The sequence below is a fragment of the Mytilus trossulus genome, chromosome 14 (genome assembly GCF_036588685.1).
Source record: "Mytilus trossulus isolate FHL-02 chromosome 14, PNRI_Mtr1.1.1.hap1, whole genome shotgun sequence".
NCBI lineage: Eukaryota > Metazoa > Mollusca > Bivalvia > Mytilida > Mytilidae > Mytilus > Mytilus trossulus.
In genome coordinates this window covers 18,926,172-18,946,893 of record NC_086386.1, presented here as the reverse complement: position 1 = coordinate 18,946,893, position 20,722 = coordinate 18,926,172, and the positions used below count along the sequence as shown (strand labels likewise).

Genomic DNA, 20,722 nt, shown 5'->3' with positions numbered 1-20,722 from the left:
GATCCGATGGATACATCTGTTGTAGAGTTGTCACTGACTCAGACGTACTTATATATATACATGTCATGCATGTAATTACCTAAAATTGAGAATTGAAATGGGAAATGTGTCAAAGAGACAGCAACCAAACCATAGAACAGACAATAGCAGAAGGTCACCAACTTGTTTTCGTGTTAAGACGTGTTATCTTTCTATGTTTCGTGTTTAGTAGGATGACTTGATGTGTGCTTCATGTTTCCCCTTATTTATTTTCCATGTTTCCTGTCATACTCTTTAATTTCTCGTGATTTTGACATACATGACATATTATTTTTATATAATTATACTAGAACACATCCGCGAAATCGCGAGCATTCAGAGCATAGTTTAAAGTATGTAAAGTGTTGTTGGAAGAATTTTGTAAAATATTGAATGACTAGAGAATTTCAGCAAAAGTATCATAAGTCATAGGTTATTGGGTACAGGAAAACGTTTTTTTTTATCCCTCCTCCATTATTTCTAATATTCCCATTTTTTAGCTGTCTATCAATTTCAATATGAATATACATATACATACCACGTCTTCTTTTTTGTTGTTATCAATGAATTTTGTAAAAGATTTAATGACTGGAGAAATTCAGAAAAGGTATCAAAATTTCACATGAATATTTCTAGCGCTTATCTGTATATTATGAACATTCATTAGTCTATATAAATATAATGTATTTACTTTCAATTCTAGGTATACTAATCGATCCATAGTGGTCTTTGATATAGTATACAGACCATCTCTATTTAATAAACTCTGTGACTGTCGTGGATAGTAAACTTGAAAATGATAGCAGATAGAATTCTGAAAATACACTTTATTCTTTGTATATGTATGTTTAAAGTATAGGGCCAAGACCACAATTAATGACCCCGCTGAATATAGTTCCCCTTAATTATAGTGTATTTTTTCTTAATTTTGTTTCTTTGCCTTTTTCATTCATTTGTTAGTTTTTATGGGATGGAAATGAAAGAAGAGAGGTGAAATAACTTTTTTGTTGAAGATATTTGAACTGATTTTAATATGGAAAGAGTGATTAGGTCAAGTGCAAAAAGGTAATAATTACAGTTTTTGGAACATCTCTTGACTTGTCCATAGGGGTATGGATGTGTATTGGCTAAATTTGTAAGTTACATCAGAGCAATCTTTCTGAATTTAGGATATGTTTTTGGACTAGTACTATACATTACACACACAAAACATTTGACAAAAATAATAGGTGCATTTTTTTTAATGAGACAAAAAGTTATAAAGAACTAATAGAGAAATTAATTGTGGTCTGTGGCCTATACAGAAAAATGAAAACCGAAAGTATAATCTGACTTAAAATTTCGTCCAATGACGGGACAATATCCGGATGCCTTTTTTCTCGTTTTTTCTCCAAAAATAACTCAACCTGAATAATCATATGAATGGATGACAAAATGAAATGGCACTATGCACTGTACCTATAGGACACAGAGGCGTGTTGATTAATTTATTGTGGAAAGAAGAGAAGCGACACCCAAAATGAGGTCTTCTCGTTTAATAGTATAGATAGTATATAGATAATAATTATTATCAGTATTGAAATTGAATAGTCACTGCATTCACTTTACCTCTTAAATAAGAGTACATGAGTGACATCATATATCTGAACTGTGTCCCTGTTCAGTGTTCAGCTATATGTATCCCCAATAAACAGAATCAAGCCATAATGGTATTTGTAAAATTTTCATTGCGAGACCTCATGTCCAAGAGGCAGGGAAAAAACCTGTAATAAAGCTGTGTATTCTGTTACAACAGACAAGTGTGTACAAGCATGAACGGATGCAAATCATATCATGTATTAAACGGAAAAGGCCACAGCCTGTTTAAAAACGGTCAATTTTGACGGTATATTAAAGTCAGTCTGTCTGTCTGTTACAGGAATATTTTTCGTCGCATCTTTCTCAGGAAAATAACAAGGATTTCTAAAATTTGGTTTGAGGGTTTATATGAGTCAGCAAAACCGTGTGATGCTTTTTCATATTCACCACTCAACAAATTCCTGTGTACCTTAAAATTATTAAAGTGTATGGGGGTATCAAAAGGGATCAGTAGCTCACAGATTCACTTGTTTGTTTTATATTATTTCATATGTTTTGTTGAGGAGGGGGCTGGCTATTGTGAGCAGCGCTCTCAGCACTTCTAGTTAATCATAAAAATTACACTAAGACCAGCAAAAATTAGCAACATGCATATCGTGGGTTCATTTATTTTGCATTAATATAAACATTAAAACGTGTAATCCCGCTGCAAATGATTGCACCTGTTCTAAGTCAGGAATCTGATGTACAGTAGTTGTCGTTTGTTTATGTTATTTATAAGACTAGTGTTTCTCGTTTCTTGTTTTTTTATATAGATTAGATCGTTGGTTTTCCTGTTTGAATGGTTTTACACTTGTAATTTTGGAACCCTTTATAGCTTGTTTATTGATGTGAGCCAAGGCTCTGTGTTGAAGGTCATACATTGTATAATGGTTTACTTTTATAAATTGTTATTTGGATGGACATGATAAAGAGTTGTCTTATTGGCACTCACACCACATCTTCCTATTTCTATTGTGTGGCAAAAGAAATTTCTTTATTTAAAAAAAACATAATATTCATCATCATGATTATACATGTTACAATGTAAACACATATTTTTTTACATATAGCTCTGTAATTGTTTTCACTGCTTGTACATCTTTTGATTTTAAATGTTTGGCTTTGAGTGTTCCTGGTGAAGGTAAATCCAGACTTAGCCAGAAAAGTGCTATGGACGCATGAAATTATTAAACGTGTTGTTTTCAATTTTTCATGCTCCTTTATTTAAAAAAAAAAGTATATAATTACATTCTCTTTTTTTTTTTTTTTAGGTCGCCTGACAATGAGGTTACAGTATGCAATTCAAGCTGTGATGAAATATAAAGTAATGGTTTGAATTTGGAGAGCTTCATAACATGTATTATAGACAGGTAAATTGTTTTATCCTGCAACTATATAACTATTGTACATGAACAATGAGACGACTCTCCTGAAGAGTCCCAAGTTGAACAGCAACAGAAATTAAAAACTATGTCACCATTTAGGCCTTATGGCCTTCACCAATGAGAAAAAAAACACATTCTGCCTCATTGTCTTCTCTGAAAGGCGCCAAATCATAATATTAATAAACCTGTTGAAGGAGAAAACCAATGGTCTTATTTATGTGAGAAAAAAGTGAATGAACAAACAAACAAACAAACAGCAACAAACAACAAGTGCTCAATTCAATATTTCAGACACATACATAGTCAGGGGTACTACTTGTACAAGTTAATTTTATTTCCTTGAAGAAGTAAAAAAAAATTATACACATATAAGTAAATAGATAATGTTTGAATAATCTAGCCTTGTGCAAGGCCTTCAAAAATTGCTCCTTTGGGGCTTGTAAATGAGCAGTGTTGTGAAGATAAAGCCTCGGTCACACCTTACTAGATAGCTCGAACGGACGCCTAACGGATAACTTTTTTTCAATCCGTTGATGTCCGTTAGACGTCCGTTCTTATCCGTTAGGCGTCCGTCATTATCCGTTGCATGTCCGTTAATAAACTGGAATCTGCTTGTATTCGCTTCACTCAATTCATTCTATGACCAAAGTGTAGTAGTCAGCCGAGAACCAGCTTAGTCCGTTAAGCGTCCGTTTTATCCGTTGACGTCCGTTCTGTCCGGTGGAAAATTTTGAGCATGTTCAAAACTTTGAACGGACGTCCAACGGATAAAATGTCCGTCGAACGTCCGTTAGGCGTCCGTTTTGTACGGTACTCGTCCGTTTTGTATCCGTTATGCATCCGTTGGAGATCCGGTAGACCAATTCAACAACGGACGTCTACCGGACGCCTAACGGATAAAACGGATGTGAAACGGACATTAACGGAAGGATAACGGATAAAACGGATGCCTACCGGATGTAAAACGGACAAATGCCACTTGAAATTTCGCATGGTTTATTGCCTTTAATTTTTAGATGGTTTATTGCCTTTAATTATCAGATTATTTTGTTCGTCGGTTTTATCCGTTAGGTGTCCGTTTTATCCGTTACTCGTCCGTTGGATGTACGTTCGACGTCCGTTCTGTCCGTTACGTATCCGTTTCACGTACGTTCAATGTCCGTTGTGTGTCCGTTAGGCATTCGTTACATGTCCGTTAGTACACCAACGGACTCCTAACGGATAACAATTTGGTCAACGGATAACTTTTTTTTTTATCCGTTAGGCGTCCGTTCGAGCTATCCGGTAAGGTGTGACCGAGGCTAAACAGACAAATGGGATTTTTATTGTCTATGAAATTACACTTAAATGATTGGTAAAAACATCTGCAGAGAGTACACAATTTAAAATTCGATTAGAGCAAAGAAATATCAAGAATATAAGAAAGAAAAAAAAGATGATTTTTTTTAATTACACATTTGTACAAGTAAAACGAGTACAATGTAAATCATTCTGAATTTGTAAGGGACATAACTATGCCAATTTTTTGTTTACCTATACAAGTACATGTGAATAAAATTCACTTTTTTTTTCCATTCTTCAAGAATTGTAATACAATAATTAATGTACTTAATATAAATCATGATAATTTCTGAATTAAAAATGGAGTGTCTGTATATGTACCAGCAATATTATTCATTTACACAGACATGACAGATACGCCTATTATAATAATATACTGAACTTGCTAGCTAAAATTTCTTGTGGATTACTGATATAAATCATGTTGATATTGAAGTATTCCTGTCATTGTTCACATTTGGAAAAGGAGATACAAAACTAGTATCTCAATTGTTTGTAAAACAATTGAAAGGTCTTTCCTGTAAAATGATGTTTTCCTAATGTACTTTGTACGACCTTTCGTTTGATATACGACAAGTATATACCTTCTGAAACTTTCCGCTTTTAACACTTAATGACCTCATCAGCCTACATTTTTGAGATCGGAATTATGATATAAATAACATAAAGTAGATGAGCTTTCATTTGATATGCAACAACTCTATGTTCTAGAAAGTTTGATTTTTGCACTTAATAACCCTATCCAACTAATTTGTGGAGGTCGGGATTTGATATTTCCAATGTACACATCATGACCTTTCATTTAATAAACAACAACTCTATCTTAAAAGAAAATTTATTTTTTGCACTCAATGACCCCATCCAACCCATTTTTGGGAGACGTCAATTTTAAATTTGAAATGTACACTTTATGTTCTTTCATTTGAAATGCGACAACCTTACCATCTGAGAAATTTGAATGTTTGCACTAAATGACCCCACCCGTCCTCCTGGGATGAAAAGGGGGTTTAAAATTTTCATTTTTAAGTAGAGTTTATTAAGACCTTCAATTTGATATATCAGATGACCCAATTTGATAAAGTGCAAAAAATGATGCAATATCAACTATATAAATAGAAATTATGAAACTTCCAAAGTCAATGCAAAACTTGAAAATTTCAAATTGAATTTTTGGTGTTTTTTTCCATGGAATGATTTTGGTATTTGGTCAAACATATAACTATGTTAACCTCTTCAATTTCTAACACATTTTAAGAGGTACGCTCTTGTTGATTCAGAAATACATACCTCCGCTCGCAAAACTTCAAACTGCATCATCTCTACAACGACAATAAATATCTCAAATCTGTTAAATGATAAATGATCTACAGTTGAAGGACAACATTATAGAAAAAGAGTTGGGACAATTTCAAAGTTCACCAAGGTCACAATTAATCATCAAATATATGATGCAATACCAAACTTAAGAACCGGAAGTCTTAGAGACATGGGACTAGCACCATTCAACTCAGGACCACTTGACCTTTCAAATATCACAAGGTCAAGGTCATAGTATACTGTGAAGGTCAAGGTGAAATTTCATCATGACCTTACATTGACGTCAAATTGAAGGTCTTGAATTACTGATCATCTTTGCAGTTTATAGTAGGTTAATATCTGTTACCTTTAAAAAGATATACACAAAATACTATACTTTTAAGAATCATCCCGTTGTAACTTTTGAACAGACGGTCGGACATTTTTAGGCTTATTACATAAAATGTAGAGCTCGTCGAGAGGAACATTTTATACGCTGTAAGTATGCAGCAAACTCTTATCGTTTTCTTAATATGTAAGCTTGAAATTGCAGCGTAATTTTTTTTTGCACTTGGTGACCTTTGACATTAGGTGCAAATTAAAGGTCACGTGAAGGTCTTTACGACTTCCGGTTCTCGAGATACAATTTAAAAAAAATTGTGTATATTTTTTCAAGGGAAATAACTCCTTATAAGGGTTAACAACAAAATGATTGTACATATTTATTACCATTGCCATCTTGTCTTGTACATGTTGCCGTTTTCAAATCGATTCTATTTTGAATACTTTTTGAGAAAAATGTAAAAGAAAGAAATTGCTTTAAGGGAACGTAACTCTCATAGGGAATGATGAAATCCTTAGCAGCCTCATATGGTAACACATCATGATGAGATCTAACTTTTGTCCAAATAAGGTCATGATATCTTCAAAAACAACGAGGGGGGGGCCATGTCGAAAAAATCCAATAAAAGGGAGATAACTTCTAAAGGGGATGATGAAATCCTACACAGCCTCATCTGGTATTACTTCATGATGAGGTCTACCGATGGTCCATATTTGGTCTTGATAACTCCAATAGAAACGAAGGGAGGCCATGTCAAACAAATGCTGGATGAAAAAAAAAAAAAAAAAAAAAACTAGTATCTCAATTGTTTGTAAAACAATTGAAAGGTCTTTCCTGTAAAAGTGATGCGTTCATAATTTACTTTGTACGACCTTTCGTTTGATATACGACAAGCATACCTTCTGGAACTTTTTACTTTTATCACTTAATGACCTCATCCGCCTACATTTTTGAGATCGGAATTATTATATATGTAACATAGAGTAGATGAGCTTTCATTTGATATGCGACAACGCCATATTCTAGAAAGTTTGATTTTTGCACTCAATAACCCTATCTTACTAATTTTTGGAGGTCAGGAATTTGCTATTTGAAATGTACACATCATGACCTTTCATTTGATATACAACAACCCTACCTTAAAAGAACATTTATTTTTTGCACTCAATGACCCCATCCAACTCATTTTTGGGAGACGTCAATTTGAAATTTGAAATGTTCGCTTTATGTTCTTTCATTTGATATGCGACAACCTTACCATCTGAGAAATTTGAATGTTTGCACTAAATGACCCCACCCGTCTCCCTTGGATGAAAAGGGGGTTTCAAATTTTCATTTTTAAGTAGAGTTTATTAAGACCTTCAATTTGATATATCAGATGACCCCATTTGACAAAGTGCAAATAATGATGCAATATCAACTATATAAATAGAAATTATGAAACTTACAAAGTCAATGCAAAACATGAAAATTTCAAATTGAATTTTTGGTGTTTTTTTCCATGGAATGTTTTTGGTATTTGGTCAAACATATAACTATGTCAACCTCTTCAATTTCTTAAACATTTTAAGTGGTAAGCTCTTGATGATTCAGAAATACATGCCTCCGCTCGCAAAACTTAAAACTGCATTATCTCTAAAACGACAATAGATATCTCAAATCTGTTAAATGATAAATGATCTACAGTTAAAGGACAACATTATAGAAAAAGAATTAAGACAATTTTAAAGTTCACTAAGGTCACAATTAATCATCAAATATATGATGCAATACAAAACTTGAGAACCGGAAGTCGTAAAGACATGGGACTATCACCATTTAACTCAGGACCACTTGACCTTTTAAATATCACAAGGGCAAGGTCATAGTATAATGTGAAGGTCAAGGTGAAATTTCATCATGACCTGACATTGACCTCAAATTGAAGGTCTTGAACTAGTGATCATCTTTTAAGTTTATAGTAGGTTGATATCTGTTAACTTTAAAAAGATATACACAAAATACTATACTTTTAAGAATCATCCTGTCGTAACTTTTGAACAGTCGGTTGGACTCTTTTGAAATCAGTGTATAAAATGTAGAGCTCGTCGAGAGGAACATTTTATACGCTGTAAGTTTGCAGCAAACTCTTATCGTTTTCTTAATATGGAAGCTTAAAATTGCAGCATAATTTTTTTTTGCACTCGGTGACCTTTGACCTTGGATGCAAATTAAAGGTCATATGAACTTAAGATTATTGGTGTAGGTCCCAAGTCTTTACGACTTCCGGTTCTCGAGATACAATTTTTCAAAAATTGTGTATATTTTTTTAAGGGAAATAACTCCTTATAAGGGTTAACAACAAAATGAGTGTATATGTTAATTTACATTGCCATCTGGTCTTGTACATGTTGCCGTTTTCAAATGGATTCTATCTTAAATACTTTTTGAGAAAAATGTAAAAGAAAGAAATTGCTTCAAGGGGACATAACTCTCATAGGAAATGATGAAATCCTTAGCAGCCTCATATGGTAACACATCATGATGAGATCTAACTATTGTCTAAATAAAGTCATGATATCTTCAAAAACAACGAGGGGGGGGGGGGGGCCATGTCGAAAAAAAACAATAAAAGGGAGATAACTTCTAAAGGGGATGATGAAATCCTACACAGCCTCATCTGGTAATACCTCATAATGAGGTCTACCGATGGTCCATATTTGGTCTTGATAACTCCAATAGAAACGAGGGGAGGCCATGTCAAACAAATGCTGGATGAAAAAAAAAAAACAAAAAAAAACAGGAGAAAAACAATAAGGTCTTTCCTCGCGGAGAGGAAAGACCTTAATAATGAAGTTCAACATAATATTTAAATATGTATTACATAGTGCGCCATTATATAAATAACACATAGCTGAGAGGGTGATAGAGCAGATTGTTACCCCGAGAAAACATTGTCAACTGAGGCGAACTGAGGCGAAGCCGAGGTTGACAATGTCTTTTCGAGGGGTAAAAATCTGCTCTATCACCCTCTCAGATATGTGTTATTTACTTTATTATACTGAATGTTCTATTATTACTGTCGATTAAATTTAAAATTCAAAGTAATTAACCGTGACATCTTGTACATAACCATCCGTATTTGATAAAGCGCACACTTGATCAAACGTCTCCGTGAAGGGTGATAGAGTAATTGCCATAGGATAGAGTCGTATTTAATAAAGCGCACACTTGATCAAACGTCTCCGTGAAAGGTAATAGAGTATTTGCCATAGGATAGAGTCGTATAGGATAGAGTCATGTTTAATAAAGCGCACACCTGATCAAGCGTCTCCATGAAGGGTAACACAGTAAATTGACACCCTCGTATTAGCCAATTAAAATCTGGCATTTTGACATGAAGTATAATAAATTAAAATGTGTTTGGAAAATTTATGTTTTGTTCAAATGTTATCAGACGAGAATCAATCTTTGTATGAACAGGTTACAAATGTATGGTTTAACTGAAATATAAAAAACGACATACATGTATGTACACATTGGATTGGCAATAATACCGCATTAATTTAATTCAGACATGCATATTGATTATGTTGTCAGTTTGTTTTCAATCTATGAGTTTGAATGTTCCTCTGATACCTCTTTATCATACGTTTTTCCAGATTTTGTCGCACCATAGAGTTAAGTATAACCTATTTGTAAGATTTATACAATTTGCAAAATGTAATAAATTATTCATCAATTGAGTCCTTTTTTGCCGATTTTTTTTAACTGGAATCTGAAAGTGAATTCTGTTGATGCATGAATATGAAATAAAGTGAAACATGTCGACGCTCTAGATATTGCGTCTTTTCGAAATAATGCGTTAACTTCCGACTATTTTCATTGAAAAAGAATTGATCTGATTTGAACGTTTCTTCAAGATTAAAGAATTAAGAAAAACATTTTTTTCCTTCATATCTAAATTAATGACTCCGTCCGTTCGTCTTCAACTTATAAGTTTGAATATCCATTTGCTATTGTTCCCCTCTAGAAAAACAACAGGTTTTTTGCTAAAGAGTTGTTAATCACTGTAATCTCATGTATGCTGCAATCAAGGAAATATAAATATTCAAATCTGTTTCATTATATGAAAAATAATATCATTTATATATATCCGAACTCTTACGTTCATATATGAATTGTCTTAGCTGTTCTATTTGTTGGTCGACATATCTAGCAAATTTGCTACCTGCAAGATCGAACTGCGCAGTTTCGGTTATTTTCACATCAACAGCAGTGACTACTTGGTTGTAAGACACCAAAGCAAAAATACACAACTGTAGAAGTGCAATCATCTTCGTTCACTCTAGATCTCTACTGCTTCAAAAAGATGAACTGTGAGTGAAGGTGTATAAGTTTACTACACCCTTTAAACACAATAAAGCCCCTTTGGTGCAGCATAAAGGACTTTAGGGTACACTTAAATATTTTATGTTTTATTTTTATGCCGTACATGATTATGTTTTATTTTATGGTGGCAATATTAGTTATTTGTGGTAAATAGTTTTGTAGATGGTTATGAACCTGACTTGGCAACTTCCAGAACGTTTGTAACTGATACGAAGGCACTACTTCACGCACATGTTTAAAAATTCAGCATGTGTTTCCATTTGTTTGTGAGAGAAAACATAGAGATATTTGATGTTACTCAAACGTACAAATATAATTTGGGACAGACATGGTATTGGTGATATTTGCTCCTAAAAAGTAGCTGAACACTTTTTTTAAAGACAGATAATTGGAGATACCACTAAATTATTTCCTTTTCAAAGTTTCAGATTTTATTTATTAATGACATTTGTATTTTGTACTAGAAATATGGTAGAACAAAATTCAAAATTGATTGTTAAACCCCCACGCTTTATAGCATGCATTATCATAACGTGTATCAGTTGTTAATTGCATCATTGGACCATAAATCAACATCCTGCGGTAGAAGTGACTTTTGTAGTGCAACCAACTATTTTATGTTTTATTTGTAAGTCGTTTATGGTAGTGTTTTATTTCAGCAATGTTGTAAATAGTTTCGAAAAAAAAAGTACAATAACATGTTAATCTAAAGATAAGGTGTGGTATGATCGGCAACAAGACTTCACGAGATACAAAACGGGTCATTCAACAAATCAATGAGTAAAATCTATACCGCATTTCAACTACAAAAGATCCCGAAGTGACACAATTGAAAGTCTGATGTATGTATAATGTAATGAACAAAAAACAAATATGATATTCAGCAGTAAACGACACCAACTTAATTACATGCTCCTAATGTCTTGAACGTGTCGATATTAAAGGCGAGTAATGGCTATAACTCAAAGACGTGTTCAATATTTCGTATGCTTTAAAAGAAGTCAATTTTAACGTTAAATGGCGTTAAAATATTAACCAAATTAAATGGAATAAAATAGACTGCACTGCAACTATAACTTATTCACAAAATTCTGGAGGCCGCAAAATGCATTTACTATTCACGTTTTGTTCATAAAAAAGGGTACTGAAACACTTTAAAAAAACAATTACACTTTATATTTACAATGGCATCAGTTTCACAATTGGTCTAGTTGTAATCAATCATTTTGATGTACGAAGTTTGATTGATCTCACTACTCCATCATTCCCGGTGATCAATAACTGCTAGTTGCAACATCATTCGCGATGAATTGTTCATAATTTGTACGACGGAACCAACTTTTACATGTGCGCATTGGTCTCCGGCGACGCGATTGAATTCTCTTAATCCGGTAAGGTTTTACATTCTCCACCGTTTGGCAATATGTTCGAATAAAGTTGCTGAATCGTCGAAAAGGGTTTTCGCTTCTTAAAATCTAAATTCGAATTATTGTCCTCTGAATCAGTGTTGTTCTCTTGTGTTAATCATCTTTCCTGTATTTGATGTGACGGCGTAAGCGGCTGTAGATCTCGGAAGTCGGAAGACAAATACGTAATGGGACGATCGTTGATTACACATTCGATATCTATCAAAGTTGTTTGTAATACATCAGAATTTACTCGTGATTTCCCTACCAATGTTCTCAATGTCGTTTTTGTAATCCTACTTTTGATACATACATAATGTGGCTTGTTAAACATGTGTGCAGCATCACACCCTTTAACTTGAGACAGTGGTGTAACGACACAAAGGAACAACTATGCAAATCAATAAACCAAAAACAGATAAGAGAAACAGAAAAAAGACAACAGCTCAATTGCAGACTCTTTGGTCAGGCATAGAATGTTGCAAGGTTAACCTAGGACAGTGGTGTAACAGCATACACCTATTGAATGTGTAAGAGGGTTAAAGCAATTGCGTTGTCCCTGGGAAACAATCTTTGCTAGAGGCGAAGCCAAGGGCAATAGTTTGTATGCGGAGGGACAACACACTTGCTACTAGACATTTGCGAAAACTCGCATACACCTACGATTAGGATTACGATTACACTTACGGGTAACATTTAAACTTTGGTCGTCTCAAAGTGTGAATACAAACTGTTGTTCCAAACCAATGCTATCTCTTTTATGATGATTTTAAATGTTGAACAATTGAGTTTTCAAGCAAAACATGTAACTATAATTAACATATTTAATATTGGTCGTTGTGTTAAACTATAGTTTAAGTATGTCATACGTTGAAGGCCGTATATTGACCTATAATGGTTTACTTTTATGAATTGTTATTTGGATGAAGAGTTGTCACATTGGCACTGATACCACATCTTCACATATATTTTATATGAAGAAATGAACGACAATCATTTCTTAAATGATTTGACAACTGAGATTTTTTTAAGGAGAATGTGATTCAGCAAGTTGTTGTATAAGAACTACGTGTATATATAATATTTTTTTCGTGGTAATTCATTTCCCAATCGGTAAATTTTTATAAGTTTAACTTTATCTCAATCGCGAAAACAGTTTGTTTACGTTTTCTCTATCAATAAACATTAAAAAGTATACGAAAAAAAAACCACAACCCATTTTTGGTGATTATATTTATGTCGATCTTTTAAATATAGAATTTGAACTATAATTCATCATCGTCAGACTCTGATGAAGAGACACCAATTTAAGACTACGTAGCAACTTCGGAACCTTTTTCGTAATAAACTTGCTGTAGGCCTCGTGATTTTTTTTAATCAAATTCATGAGCGGCATTTTTTGGGGTTTTGGTTTTTGTAGATTGGTCCTCTTGCCAGCTTGCGGTTGCTCAATTTCCTCCTCATTCGTGTTGTCTCGTTCTTTTGGTTCCTCTGGCTCTTTTAGTTCTTCCTGCTCTATTTTTTTTTTTGTAATGGAGTTGCATTTTTGGTTTTTTTTTCGGAATGGGTTTAAGTGGCCCGTTATTATCATCTTCCGAGGATAGATCCTCTAGTATCTTATCCCTTTTGTCATTTGCAGTTGATGGGCCAGGGACATTTTTTTGATTTGGTTTTTTTTATGCAACTATTGTAGAGATCTTGTGCATCGGTTGTCAAAATACGGATGCTTTTCTTTACTGTGTTAATTATTCTGTCCCACGAACACGGGTGTGTCTGATATGCCCTCAGCATAAGAAATAACTCCTGGTCAGATACTGCGACAATTTTCTTTTAACGTTCAAGGGCATACGATACAGTTACAGGGAAGGTAATGACGTTGCTAACGTAATTTGTTATTTTCGTGACGTCAAACTGTGACATATCGGGAAAAGATGCATTTTTTGACTGATTTTTATCATTCAAACTGATTTGATTTGGACACGAATTCATGGACCCCTATTTTTCAAAACGGCATTTGGTTTCATTTTGCAGGGAGATTATGTGACTCAAATTTTATAAAACTGTAAATAGAGGATTTTTTTGAATTGTGATAAACATGCAGTAAAACATTACGTTTTTTCCTCAATTCATGAACATTTGATAAATATCAGTGGCGTAGGCTTATATGAGTCATTTCTGAATAAAAAAATGCATATTTTTTTAAAGATATTTATAAAATACAGAAATTACCGATTATTAAACAAAACATACTTTATTTACGCAAAAAGTAGCAGATGAAGGTATATTTTTTATGACATATTTGATTTAATCAGGTAAAAAATAGCCTATCTGCAAATTTGGTCAAATAATTAAAAAAATATTAAACAAGAAATTGTAAAAGTTATCAAAACCAGGACATATTTTTGATACAACGCTGATTAATATACAGAGAAAATGTAGAAAGTTAAGTAGACTGATAACCCACTATAGAGTTAAGGTTGAACACGCAATCGGAGAATTAAAAAAATTATAAAGTTATGGGGACTTTGTGGATCATCCAAGACAGCGATTAACATCTGTTGTGACCATATGTGCTGCCTTCGTTTGCCTCCGTAAATACTTATTTACATAATAAAAAACAACCATTTTACTATGTATCTTTAATTGTTTTTGTTTTTTTTTATTTTGAGATGACCCTTTGTTATTTTTAACTGTAATCGTAAGTCTAAGGTGTAATCCTAGGTGTAGACCTAGTTTCCGCAAATGTCTATTACCCACACAACCAGTCATTAGGTGTTTTATTATACTGAACAACATAATCATCAAGTGTTTCTTAAAGTCTTCATGTTTCATCTAAAAGAAAAGGTAAATGTACCTTAACTTGACGGGCACAAGATGAACTATACATTTTTTTTTCATATTTTGTGTTGTTTTTGTAAATATTTGTTTTTCTCTACTAGTATCAAGACCGGGAAAAATTGTGTTAAAATATCAATGCATAAACCAAATTTAAGCTTAAGTACACCAACCTTAAATTCATCGACAGACCCATATTAAATATTTGTTAGTGTATCTTAGATTTTTACAAATGCACCACTAATATTTTCTGTCTCTTTTATAATTGTTTCTTGTAAGTGATGTATTAAATTGAGTTTATGATAGACACAAACAGATTATACCATTTACGATATTTGAGTTTGACCTTATCGAGTACACAAATCTAAGGAGAATATTTATTGACGTCATCATTGTCCAATTATAAAAAAAAGTATAAAAAAGTGCGTGAAATATGATAAGAATAGGATTAAACGCCCTTTTAAAGGAATTTATGGTGTATAAGCTCGACCAATTCACTCATAAACAAATAAAAGTCCAAAACACTTTAATAATATGTTTGTGAGTGACTTGGTCCAGTTTATACACCAATAATTCCTTTAAAAAGATGTTTAATCCTTATAACACGTTAACACTAAAGATAGGGAATATACGTTTCCACAAACGTTACCTTTATCACATAACACATTCTGTTTCAACTTGTCAATATTCTGATTTTATCAAATCTCAAGGGTTGAACTCAGTAGATATATTATTTATCATATTATACCATTTAACATTCAACATGTGTTTGCAATGTGCATCATTTCATTTCCATTTTATTTAAAACGTATTAAAACGTCAACCGTGGCAAAGAAATATTTGCATAAATACTTTATTAGTATTGTTAACTTACAACATATGAAGAAAAAAAAACATTGTATTGTTATTATTATTTGAATGACTGAATTCAGTCACTCGATTTCATCTTTATATCAAGGAATACAATCAGTGTATTTGAAAGTAACATAAATCTTATTTGTACTTGTTGCTTCTTATTAAATAAAGCTCAAACTGTAAATTCGGAAACAGATTTCGGATTACAGATATTACAGATTAAATACAAACAACATATAACAGAAACAGCCAAATGAAATTAACTCTGTATCCTGTTCATTATTTTCACAAAATGTTGACTGAATTCAGTCACACAACATTTGAAAGAAGCTACAAGAAATTGAACTAAATAAGAGTGTTTCATAAGACTTAAATTACACCAAGTGAGATTACATAGTATTAACATCTATACAACAGATGACTGAATTCAGTCAACACAAATTCAGTAAAAATTTGTTGAAAATAGACCAATTCTGCAAAAAATAAAAAATAGAATGACTGAATTCAGTCACAAAATTAGGTTTACACAGTTATGTTCAATAAAGCAATAAATGCACATAGTTAGTTTACAGGTCGATGTTTGTGATTTGGTCAGTTTAAAGCACAATCCTACTTGAAAGAGACAAAAAGGTGTTCAGTTGTTGTTTTGTCAAGATTTTGGAATCAATGCACAGCAGTCTGCTACTCCTGTCCAAAATATATCACACCAATCGAAACATACGTGTGTTGCTGTCACTTTTGCTAATTTTCTATTTACGGTAAATTCTCTTGACTGACTGGTCTGGATTCAAAATCCACTGAACTGCTTAAAGATTATATTGGTACTCATAGATAGTGAAGTCTAAAAAAGAAAATAATTTATGCTAAAGACCTATTTCAGAAAAGATCATTTAAATAGTGAGAATAATACCATAATATGATTATTTGTAAATGCATTTTTGTCGAGCCTTCGACTTTTGTCGAAAAAGCGAGACATAGCGATCATACATTCAGTCGTTGCCGTCCACAGATATTCTTATATTAGAAATATATATCAGATATCTTGTCTACTTTATTAGATATCTTATAAAGTATATAAGATATCTTAAAGTATATAAGATATCTTAAAGTATATAAGATATTTTAAAGTATATAAGATATCTTATAAACTATATAAGATATCTTATAAACTATATGAAATATCTCATATAATATAGGGTTATTGCATGAATATTCTGGAATATTGTTCTTAGTAGAATTTTATATTGCACTAGCTGGCGAGTGCAATATATGATCTACGAGGGACAATGTTTCCCAATATTCATGCAATAACCCTTTTATTGTATAGCAACATTATAAGTTAAATGGTTTGCTACTGACCCCATACGGATCCATAGAGGGTTAACTTAGTAAAATCCATAGGGAGTGAGGCCGGAGGCCGAGTCCCCTATGAGTTGTATTCACTCTCTATGGGTCCGTAGGGGGTCAGTAGTTAACCGTATAACGTATTTATTGGACGCTGGACTTTTTTTGCGGCGTTTTGTTGAAAATAAACAATAAACACATTAACATAAATAGATGACGTCGCCATTGACGCATCATGAACCCCATATGAAACTTACTAACCCCATACGCCTCATAGGGGGGTCACCACGTGACGGCGTTTAATCAATCACAACGTGATAATTCATCTGCGGTCCGATAAAGGCTCTTTAGAGCCTCTAGTTAGGTTTTACTTTGCTGTACATTATTGCTGTAACAGTTTATCTCTATCTATAATAATATTCAAGATAATAACAGAAACGGCAAAATTTCCTTAAAATTACCAATTCAGGGACAGCAACCTAACAACGAGTTGCCCTTTTCATCTGAAAATTTCAGGGCAGATAAATCTTCACCTGGTTAACAATTTTCATGTCATGTCAGATTTGCTTTGGTTTTTGAGATATACGAGTCAAAAACTGCATTTTACCCCTATGTTCTATTTTTAGCCATGGTAGCCATCTTGGTTAGTTGACCAGGTCACCGGACACATTATTTAAACAAGATACCCCAATGATGATTGTAGCAAAGTTTGGTGTAATTTGGCCCAGTAGTTTCAGAGGAGAAGATTTTTGTAAAAGTTAACAGACGACGACGACGGACTCAAAGTGGTGAGAAAATCTCACTTGGCCCTTTGGTCCGGGTGAGCTAAAAAGGTGCACTCGATTTTCTCTTTTCGATACAATTGTTAAACCATTTTTTGGAATTTTTTTCTCGAGTTACATAATAGAAAGGCAGACACGAAAATTACTGAACTAATAGATTGATATGTTCTCCGTCCGTGGTAATTTAAAAAAAAATCGGAGGTTATGCATTTTCTTGACTTGATGGATTCCTATGTCGTCGACTTGATATCGAATTGTTCTGCAGCATTGGGTCTGCATTGATATGTTGATAAATTGAAAACTTATGCAAATTGTGTTTTAAAAATAAAACACTTCGTTATTGAGAAGAAAATTGTCGTTGTGTTTGTTTCTATATTAATTTTTAAAAATCGTGTTACTATAGTAAACATTGCAGTAAGCATTGATCGCCTTCTCTAACAAAGAGCTTCGATTTCAACTGGGTTTCCGCCTGGTATGATATATTTAAAGCTACAATAAAATTTGATCATTTAAGTAATTCCCCTGACTATTAGCAGTGATACCTCGAAGTTATAAAGTAAAGTTTGCAAATAAAATTTTGTAGCCTCACCTTTTTCTTTCATATTCTGTATTTGAGGGTCGCTGTTGATATTTCGAATTCACTGCACCCATGCCACCAGTACTTTGAGTTATTCTTTTTTTTCGTGATTCGTCTGTTTTAATACAAATTACACAGTTTTAAACAGTGTTTCACAAAAAGTTAGAACAGTACATACAACAAGTAATTGTATATTATTTTTTCTTTAAAAATGTATCGAAAAAAACAGGATTTTCACACATATTTGACTTTGCCAATATGCAATCATACCACATCTTCTAATTTCATATTTTGACCATATCTAAGTATATTAAGCAGGTCTTGTCTATTTTACCGTTTATATGTTTTATATGAACATTAAAGAAAACAAATCGTAAGACTGCATCACATTATCACTTCATTATAAATGAGAGTTCATTGATAGGGAGCATTTTCAATAAGCTTTCCAAAAACGAATCGACCCTATATGAGATAGAATGTCATAACAACACATATACAATTCAAAATATAAAGAGCTAGCAAAATATCTTATTAATAACATTGAAAATTTATACTCTCCAAGTTGCTTTGGAGTAAACATAACTAATAAGGATAGGCGGTGGAAATATATAAAGTTATAAGTATTAATTCACCCACAATTATGCTTATTATATCTGTACTCATCATATTTACCACTTCTCGTTTGAGCATCAGAGAGATATAAAATTGCACGAAAAAAAACTGGCACATGAATGGCAGTAAGCTTTAGAAATTATCACATTTTAACTAAGTACAAGTATGGTTACTGACTGGATAGAGCCTTATTTTGGTACATAAATAACTTAACCATGTAAACAAATATTTTTTTTTATAGTTTTGACTGAATTCTTAATACAAATGCAAATTACATGTTTCCGCAGATATAGATACACTTATATATATATATAACATTCCAAACTGTTTTAATAACTGCTAGACATTAATAAAAATTGACACTTATTGTACTAAGTTATTATACTAGGTAAATGTAAAGTTAAATAAGAAATATCCTTTTTGAATGTTAAATAGGCCTCAGACACTTTATTCGTGGCTATGGATTTTTTTGGAAAAAAAGTTTTATGAAAAAAAAATATTGTTTTTGATTCTGAGAAAAAAATGCTTGTGTTTCACCCTCAGCTGCCACTATATGTACTGCTAAAATTGAAAGAAAAGAATTGTTTTTGACTTTACGTGAAAGAAATAGATTATTTTTACCCGCAGACGAAAAAAAAAGTATTTTCTATGGATTAAAAAGTATATCTTACCAGAACTCTCGTAGGTATACACGTTAGCTTCAGACTCTTCTTCCTTTAAAACGAAATCCAATCAGTTTCATTTTCTTATTCTAAGGGACTCCATCTTTCTCTTCCTTTGACTAAAGTACACAACAGAATGACCTCGTTTCACTTTACAGTACTGCGTGTATTACAAAACGCGCGACATAATCCATCACTGGCCACACAATAATCCCAAATTATTATTGTACCTCGATGGTTCTACTGATGTAAGAATAAACATGATAACGGTTACCCATACGGTGTATTCAATATAATACTTCCTTCCGAGTCTTTGGTCAATCAAAGAGGCAACATTAGAAGGATATAACACCCAGTTAGCATCTCTAGCAATAAAATATGATAAGAAAATGAAAAGAACCAGCATGTGTATTACCCACTAGATATAACCATTATGAACATACGGTGGTCCTTATTTTCGAAATATTAAACGTTTCAATATGTTAATGTTGAAAGTAAAAACAAATTTAATGTAAATTGTAAACGTAAATTCATAATATCATGATCTTAACTTCTTTTTACTTTAAACTGCAAGTTTTATGTAACGTAACCTCAACTTTTGGGAGTGGTTTAATAACATCAACAGAATGGAAAAACTTTACTTGAAAAAAGTCTATATTGAAAGCTCGGGAAGGGGGCTTAAAGATTTTTGGTAGGGGTGAGCATGCAGCTGATACCTCAAGTACCAAACCTTTTGTTTATTAGAAATATATACCTTGTCATATATCAACGAACAAAAAAAACTATTGAGATATTTGGATATTTTTCATCTTCTGGTACATGAGAGTTTATAATTTGTTTTGGGGTCCCGCTTATCTTCACGAACTTGTTTAGAAGCAAAGCAGTTGCAATAATCACAATTAATTTAATAAATTTGTCGCATCTTAAACACTTTCCTCTATTTGCCCCTTTTTATATCTTTCATTAAAAAAGAAATTTTAAAAGACAATATAAGATGTTTGGTCAGATAAGTATAGTAACACTCCCGAGAGAAACACTTTCACTGAGTTTTATATTAATGAAAAACTGATCAAAAGTTACATTTTGTACATTGCTGTTCCATCTCATAGCTGACACTATGAAATTTCTTTAAATAATTGTTATCATGTTTCATGTAAACAAACCTTTGAATGTTTATTAGGTGCAAATGTCAAAATGATGACATTTATAGCATCTGTATCTAGCATTAGCGGAAATACCACATATGTCTTATAGAGTTTAACATGTTTAAATGTG

The 20,722-nt window shown here is 32.7% G+C and overlaps 1 long non-coding RNA gene across 1 annotated transcript; it reads right to left on the bottom strand.

The window, feature by feature from the left end:
- Positions 1-15,586: 15,586 nt before the first annotated feature.
- LOC134696493 (uncharacterized) lies at positions 15,587-19,806 on the bottom strand. Its single transcript, XR_010102960.1, has 3 exons — positions 19,457-19,806; positions 18,186-18,288; positions 15,587-16,311 (listed from the first exon to the last, which is right to left on the bottom strand). It is a non-coding gene; the product is annotated as an uncharacterized LOC134696493 (long non-coding RNA).
- Positions 19,807-20,722: the final 916 nt, after the last annotated feature.